Source organism: Papaver somniferum, chromosome 1, assembly GCF_003573695.1.
Source record: "Papaver somniferum cultivar HN1 chromosome 1, ASM357369v1, whole genome shotgun sequence".
NCBI lineage: Eukaryota > Viridiplantae > Streptophyta > Magnoliopsida > Ranunculales > Papaveraceae > Papaver > Papaver somniferum.
The window spans coordinates 35,453,014-35,461,746 of record NC_039358.1 but is presented as its reverse complement, the minus strand read 5'-3'; positions in this window follow the sequence as shown (position 1 = coordinate 35,461,746).

The window sequence follows — 8,733 nt, the reverse complement described above, 5'->3', positions numbered from 1 at the left end:
TGAGTTCTCGCGATTTATATCTCCTTGCACTGCTTACCATCATCATCTCCACCAGATCTAGCTACAACCACTGAACTGCATATCTCATTTCAATACCCTTGCAACCAATTCGAATGAACCCATTACGGATTCGAGAAAATAACCACCACTGACTTCAGTTATATCATCCAACGAGATCACATTTCGAAACCATCTCAGCAAAAACACATTCATGCATTGATGTTGCTGGTCAAAATAGAGGGAAAAGAATGGACAACTTATTGTCTTTGTTGCTGCCGTTGCCATCACCATCTTCACTGCACTGAACTTCTTAAACTCAAGTCAACATCGAACCTTTCATTTAATTTCGCTTCCATCACTATTAAATCAATACCCAGTATTCATTTGCTATTGTTGACAGAATACTACGCATCAATGGCAACATCACTGTTTAATCAACCATTTCTGTGTAACCATCACCCATTCAAACACGTACATCATCTATCCAAGATTTTGCTGCCATCTTCTTCTAATCAAACCCAAGATTCATCTCAACTGAGTTTCACAGCGAACTCAAATCCGCGACCACCCAGCACACAACATCACTAACTTCACTTATATTGATATCAATCAGCTACAAATCGAGTACAAGAACTTCACAGTACAAATTTAACAAAAACCCAAAAGAGCAAACTCATCAATCAAATCTTCCTTCTCTCAGGAACATCTACCAATAGACCTAATCTTGGATGAGATTATAAAATCCCCAAATTTGACTGCTTTTGTATTGATTTCAATCTTCAATTCCATGTCTTAACCCTCTCCAAATACCAGCAACCATCACTGCAGGCTAGAATTCACGACCAACATTTAGAAATTAAACTAACCAAAATTGACGGGAACAACTTATTTGTTTCTCGACCAGAAACCAATTCCCCTTCTCTATTCTTGCAGATGTTCACCAAATTAACCCAATTTCTTCACATCTCTTGCTTCAAACCCCCGTCAAATCCCTGCTTTTTGTCTCTGAAATCGAGTTCAACCCCATCAAAACAGCACCAATTCTTAGTCTTCTCATCCTTGAAGAACAGCCACAGAAACCCATCACCTAATTATTCTTAGTCATCTCTCGATTCTCAGTAATTAAACCCTAAATTCCATCTCTTAGCTCAAACACAGAAATATGAGTTGTCAACAGTCTAGGGTTTTGCGTATGAGTTCGAAATATAGAGATAGAAGAATTGAGTTCTGTTATGAAGATTTGAAGCAATTGAAGCTTAGGAAACTTGGGTTAGGGTTTGAGATGGTGAGCTAATAGGTACGGGTTTTCTTAATCAGAGATGGAGAAGTTGCTGCTGTTGATTGTTACCGAGAATACAGTTTACCCCAAAACTTCGAAATCGAAAAAATCTAATCAATTCACAAATTTCCAATCTACTTCAACCCTAACCACAAACAATGACGAAAATCGGACCAGGTCTACTCATAAACGCATCAAAAGTAATGGATGAAGGTGGAGTCGATTTCTTGTATTAGGTTTTTTTTCCTGAGTGAGAAGGAAGTTTTGAGAGGTTAGAGACGAAGATAGAAAGGAAGTGAAGAAATTGTGAGAACTTTCTTTTGATCTTCTATATACCTATCTTTGAACGGTCGAGATTTGATTTAAAATGGTCCTACGGATTAATGATATTTTTGGACGGCAGAGATTTGATTTAAGACTGTCATACGGATCAAGGAAAATGTGTTTTTTTTGTGCTTTCTCTATGTGCTTCAGTGCTAAATTTCGACTAGTCACATAGGTCATGAAGTAATTTCGACTAGTCATATATGTCATGAACTAGCTACAGTTCACACTGCAAGACTCGGGTAAGCAAGATACACCATTGAAATCGATAAATATGAAGCTCTTTGTGTTTTCTTTTCGTTTTCTTTGTGCTTTCTCCTTGTGTTTTTGTGCTTTCTCTTTTTGCTTCCGGTTTGAATTTCAACTAGTATCATAAGTCATGAAGTAATTTTGAATAGTCATACAGGTCATAAAATAACTTCAGTTTACACTTCAAACCTAGCATGATATATCATCGAAATCGATAAATATGAAGCTCAGTGTTGATTCGAACTTCAAATTTTGTATGACGACAAACAAACTACGAATCATGAAGCTTCGGGAGGGTTTTGACTTCAAACTTAGCATGATACATCATCGAAATCGATAAATATGAAGCTCGGTATCGATTCGAACTTCAAATTCGGTATAACGACAAACAAACTATGAATCCATAAACAAACCCTAAACTATGAAACCTTCGGAATATTCTACGAAACCTTAAACAAACCCTATTTCTGCATATTGTACGCAAACCAGGCTCCGAGATCGAAACCTGGCCGCGAGTTGACTACTCTAAGTCAAAAACTTAGTAAGAACGACGAATCCAACCATGTACAGGTAAGATTCCTTCAGAATATACTACGAAACCTTAAAGACACCTTATTTCTTCATATTGTATGCAAACCAGGCTCCGAGATCGAAACCTAGCCGCGAGTTGACTATTCTGAGTCGGAAACTTGGTAAGAACGACGAATACATCCATTTACATGTAAGATTCCTTCGGAATATTCTACGAAACCTTAAACAAACCATATTTCTGCATATTGTATGCATACCAGGCTCCGAGATCGAAACCTGGCCGCGAGTGGACTACTATAAGTTAATATTATACGAAACCTTAAACAAACCGTAGTTTATGCATATTATATGCATACCAGGCTCCAAGATCGAAACCTGGCCGGGAGTGGACTACTCTAAGTCAGAAACTTAGTAAGAACGATGAATCCATCCATTTACATGTAAGATTCCTTCGGAATATTCTACGAAACCTTAAAGAAACCCTATTTCTTCATATTGTATGCAAACCAGGCTCCGAGATCGAAACCTGGCCGCGAGTTGACTACTCTGAGTCAGAAACTTGGTAAGAACGACGAATCCATCCATTTACAGGTAAGATTACTTTGGAATATTCTACGAAACCTTAAACAAACCCTATTTTTGCATATTGTTTGCATACCAGGCTCCGAGATCGAAACTTGGCCGCGAGTTGACTACTCTAAGTCAGAAACTTGGTAAGAACGATGAATCCATCCATTTACATGTATGATTCATTCGGAATATTCTACGAAACCTTAAACAAACCATATTTCTGTATATTGTATGCATACCAAGCTCCGAGATCGAAACCTGGCCGCGAGTGGACTACTATAAGTCAGAAACTTGGTAAGAACGACGAATCCATCCATTTACAGGTAATATTCCTTCGGAATATTCTACGAAACCTTAAACAAACCCTATTTCTGCATATTGTATGCATACCAGGCTCCGAGATCAAAACCTGGCCGCGAGTTGACTACTCTAAGTCAGAAACTTGGTAAGAACGACGAATCCATCCATTTACAGGTAAGATTTCTTCGGAATATTCTATGAAACCTTAAACAAACCCTATTTATGCATATTGTATGCATACCATGCTCCGAGATCGAAACCTGGCCGGGAGTGGACTACTCTAAGTCAGAAACTTGGTAAGAATGACGAATCCATCCATTTATAGGTAAGATTCCTTCGGAATATTCTACGAAACCTTAAACAAACCATATTTCTGCATATTGTATGCATACCAAGCTCCGAGATCGAAACCTGGCCGTGAGTGGACTACTATAAGTCAGAAATTTGGTAAGAACGACGAATCCATCCATTTACAGGTAATATTCCTTCGGAATATTCTACGAAACCTTAAACAAACCCTATTTCTGCATATTGTATGCATACCAGGCTTCGAGATAGAAACCTGGTGTCGAGTGGACTACTCTAAGTCAGAAACTTGGTTCATGTTCGAATCTCCCCTCTATCCTCCTTTTTTCCAACATTATATATTTTTACTTCAAGGATGGTTTATGATCTAGACTTCCATGCATTAGGTTCATGTTCGAATCTCCCATCTAACATATTTTTCATTATCATATTTTGGTATTCTTCAACAACTCTTGTGAGAATTGTGATAGTCTAAGTTACTACATTTATGGAACAAAGTTGTTATATCTAAATGTCGTTACAACTGTTTTTCTTAAGGAGTTTTCGTTTGTTTTCTTAGCGCAACCCCTTGTTCCTAAGGGTTGGTAGTGATGATATACGACAACTATTCCTTTGAAACCAGTTGCAAAACATAGGAATTTCTACGATGTTTAGCAAAGAGTTGTAAAACTCCAGTTATAGATGTATATTTTTACCGTAGTGTTCCTCTTGTATCGGCATTCAGGTCCCTTCTAAAATGAAATGGTTATCTTAAGCACAAACCTGCGGTACATTACATGCACCAAAAAATGTTAACTTGTAAATCAAAATAATTGGTCATTTTTATCCATCTGTAATACATACACCCTAATAATTCCATCTTGCATCGAAGGCAGCAAAATAAAATGAATTTTATAGAGTATATGGTATATGTACTGTGGTTTTTGTATAGTACATCATTTATGCATTGTGGTTTTTCCAGAGTACATGATTTATGTACACATTGACCTACTGTTACTGCATTTTCAGATCCATGTAGAAGGCATCTGTGCAGGAGCTACTGGGATTATCTCTTCATACCTGCAAAGAAGAAAACAAGCACCGTCATAAACATCTTCAACCTCAGAAAGCGTACATACAAGAAAGAAGGTTCAATTGATATTACAACTAAGAAATTTATTTCTTAGCTCTCATTAATGGACTTGAATTCCAGCAAAATTAACATGCATTTTTGATACCATTTACTCAATCAAGCAGTACCATTTTAAATCAACATAATGTGGAAGACAACAAAATAGTCAAGTGGCAGATACAATATAGGAATAAATGGAAATTAATTTTTAGGAGTACGTCATTTATGTACTATGAAAAATTCTTATTCCCCGATTCATAGAATGCCAGCAAATCTACATAATTCCATAGTAACATTATTGGTATGTTCACACAACATAACCTATGCGTAATGCAAAGAAAGGAAATTCTTCCTTTCACAACAGTTAGTACATATTAGCTACACTCATACTTTCATTGGATTTTAAACATCATAACATGGATTGCATTCGAAAAGACAACTAATTCCATCTAAAACCTTTGCATAAAGTTAAGATAACAATTCTTCCTTTCACAACTGTGTCAGTACATATTTGCTACATTCATATTCAGTAGATTTTAAGTATCATAACAGGGATAGCATTTGAAAAGATAACTAATTCCATCTAACACCTATGCATAATGCGGCACAAACACAAATCAAGCTAATGTAAATTTCATTTTTGGAAAATGGTGCAATTGTCTTCACAACAAAGAGATGAGTCTGTAGTAAATTAGGGTTTATTGTAATTTACACAATAAGAGATAATAGACTTATATATCTTGTAGACGTTTGCTTTAGATCTCTTGTTTGTTCATCAACTGCTTGTAAAGTCTAGTAGCACCACCACCTTTTGAGTACAAAATGAACAACACCATCAACACCGTTAATGAAATGGAATAGAAAAACTTTAAGTGAAGTTGTGGCGAAGATCTCAAAGATCTAATTTAACAAAACCAAAAATTACCAAAAATCAATAAATAAACTCAGGATAATCCTCTGAATATGAAATCAAAAACAACAATATTAGAAGCACTACTGTCAGCTAAATCATTGACAAGGACCACCACTCAGTCATTGGTTTAAATTGTTAGAGCACTGCTCGGTCGAACTCGCATGCGTTGCAATCTCAAGCATGTTTGTCAATGTTAGTGATCAAAATTATAAATCTTGATTTCTAGTCTACTATTAGCTATGTCTCGGACCAGGATAGAAAGTGTAGTTGAGCTCAAGACTCCATGACGATCATCATACAAAGACGAAGAACTACTCAACGAACTGGTGGAACTTCATCGACTAAAAGGTATGTGGAGACTTGAACCTATCTATCACTCAAAAGTATATCTACTCTATCTCCTATCTTGATACAAAAGTCATTTTGCTATATAGACTTTGATTATACACATTTGCAATTTCGAGCCGAGTTTATCTCGCTTATCTATTTCTCGAAATATGTGTTGGTAAGCTTTCGCTTTGTCCAAGTTCATCTTTACTAGTGACGAAAGTCATGTTAAGTTTCAATCACTTGAAAATGGCTTTGACGAAAAATGGTTTGTGAACAACAACTATATAACGACCTCTAAGAATGTTTCAATGATTGAAATGAGAATTTAGATTATATAACCATTGTTGGATATAAGCATTGTGTAATAACTCATACATGTATAAGTCCTTATTCCTTGAACCAAATTATGCGTACTTTGTTGATCAGGAAAACCGGAACAGAGTCCGCGTACTGTCGGAGGATCTCTTCCCGAGAAAATCTACTGGAGTTTGTGAACTATTTACAAACATATTTCGGGTACTTAAGTCCGCGTACCAGTCCGCGTACTTAAGTTGGTTATTTTCTAAAAAAGATTATTCGTGAACTTAAACTTATATAAACTAAGAAATGCAAGTTTGTAAACCGTGGCTATAAAGTTCATGAATCGATTCGAGTGAATCAAATCGTTTTTGTTTCAATTGCGTCTATTATAAAGATCTAAGCAATTGAATAACTATCTAACTAGTTCATTTGAGTCATTTGGACTAGTTGTGGTAAAGAAGAATATGGTTTATATGAAAGTTCTCATATGGCTAACCATTTGGTTAACTACTGTCGAACCAACTAGATGTACAAGTTTGGATACGGTTACACAAACGTGCAGTTCATTTGTGTGTAACAAGATAAGTTTCGATCTAACGGTTGAAAGATATTAGCTTGAATCTAATCAAATTTTCATCTAACGGTGAATATTGAATGCTTTGTTACTAAGCTAACATTGATTGCAAACCCTGATTTGAAAGACTATATAAGGGAGAACTCTAACAACTGGGAAACCTAATCCCGGCACCTGTTGTGTGATACTAGTTGTATTAGCTAGAGTCAATTCTCTTTTAACCTTAGGTTTCTACCGAGACCCTGTAGGTTAACGACTTAAAGACTTCATTGGGATTGTGAAGCCAGACCGATACTACTTTCTTGTAGTTGTGTGATCTGATCTTGTTGTTTCCATCGTACTAAGTACAATCGTAAGCATTGACTTGAGATTTATTTCTCCGGTAGGAAAGATATAAAATAGTCACAAACATCTTCGTCTCATCGTTTGTGATTCCACAATATCTAGTTTCATCATCATACGATTTAGATTATTGTGAGTTGATTCATAATACTAGGTTGCTCTTCGGGAATATAAGTCTGGTTTATCAATTGGTTCCTGTTCACCTTGATTTATCAAAAGACAGAACAAAAACTCGTAGGTATTTCTGTGGGAGACAGATTTATCTATTACCGTAGACTTTTTCGTGTGATACAGATTTGTTTATTAAAGTCTTCGACTTTGGGTCAAAGCAACTCTTAGTTGTGGGTGAGATCAGCTAAGGGAATCAAGTGCGTAGTATCATGCTGGGATCAGAGACGTAGGAGCGTAACTGTACCTTGGATCAGTGTGAGATTGATTGGGGTTCAATTACAGTCCAGACTGAAGTTAATTTGTAGTAGGATAGTGTTGTATCGGCTTAATACAGTGTGTGTTCAATCAGGACTAGGTCCCGGGGTTTTTATGCATTTGCGGTTTCCTCGTTAACAAAACTTCTGGTGTCTGTGTTATTTCTTTTCCGCATTATATTTTGTTATATAATTGAAATATCACAGGTTGTGCGTTTGAATCAATCAATTGGGAAATCCAATCTTTTGTTGTTGATTGAAATTGATTGATACTTGAACATTGGTATTTGGTACCGTTCAAGTGATTTCTCTCGTATTCAATTAGACTCGCAGATTTCTATTTGCTTGAGTAAGTATTGATTTGAGAAAGAGAGATATAACTCTTTGATATACTTTCATTAAGATTGAGTCTGATTGTCTAGTTGATTCTCTTAAAATTATATTGGAGTTAGTCCATACAGATTGCTAATCGAAATATTGGGTGTGGTTGTTAGACCCCTGCTTTTTCAATTGGTATCAGAGCAGGCAAACACGTTTAAAGACCTTATAAGTCTGTGTTTGTAGCGATTTGACTCTATGGACAAGAGTGTTATCTCTGATAAACGCTTCACTAGAAATAAAAGTTTTGTCTCTACTATATCTATTAAAGATAAAGATTCTTCAATCACAAATATAGACGAACCTAGTGTTCTGATGAGACAGACAAACACTGACATGTGTTGTTCCGATTATCCTTCAAAAGAGTCTATCACTTTTAATGAAAGGTAAACAGCTGAAGAGAGTCAACTGATTCTAAATCTTGTTAGAATCCAAGCTGATAGATTTATTCGGTTGAAAAACCATGTCAATGTTCTTTTTGGTGTAGTAAGAGACTGCAATTCCAAAAACGCTGAAGATCAGTCTTCACGTATCCTACTTGAGGCAAGTCTTGAAAAGGATGTTTTGGAAATTGAACATCGCTTGAATAAACTCTCTATTCAAGGTCGTGTCAAAAAGTCCTCTATGCCATCTACTTCTATTGAAACCAAAGCTCCAGGTTTAGAAGTAAAATCGGAATCCCTTCCTATTAAAAATGATGTGCCTGAAATCTCCATCAATCAAGGATGTTGCACATCAAATGGAAGGAAGAAATATTCAAACGATGATGTTAAGACGAAACCTTCTAATCATCCTCATGAT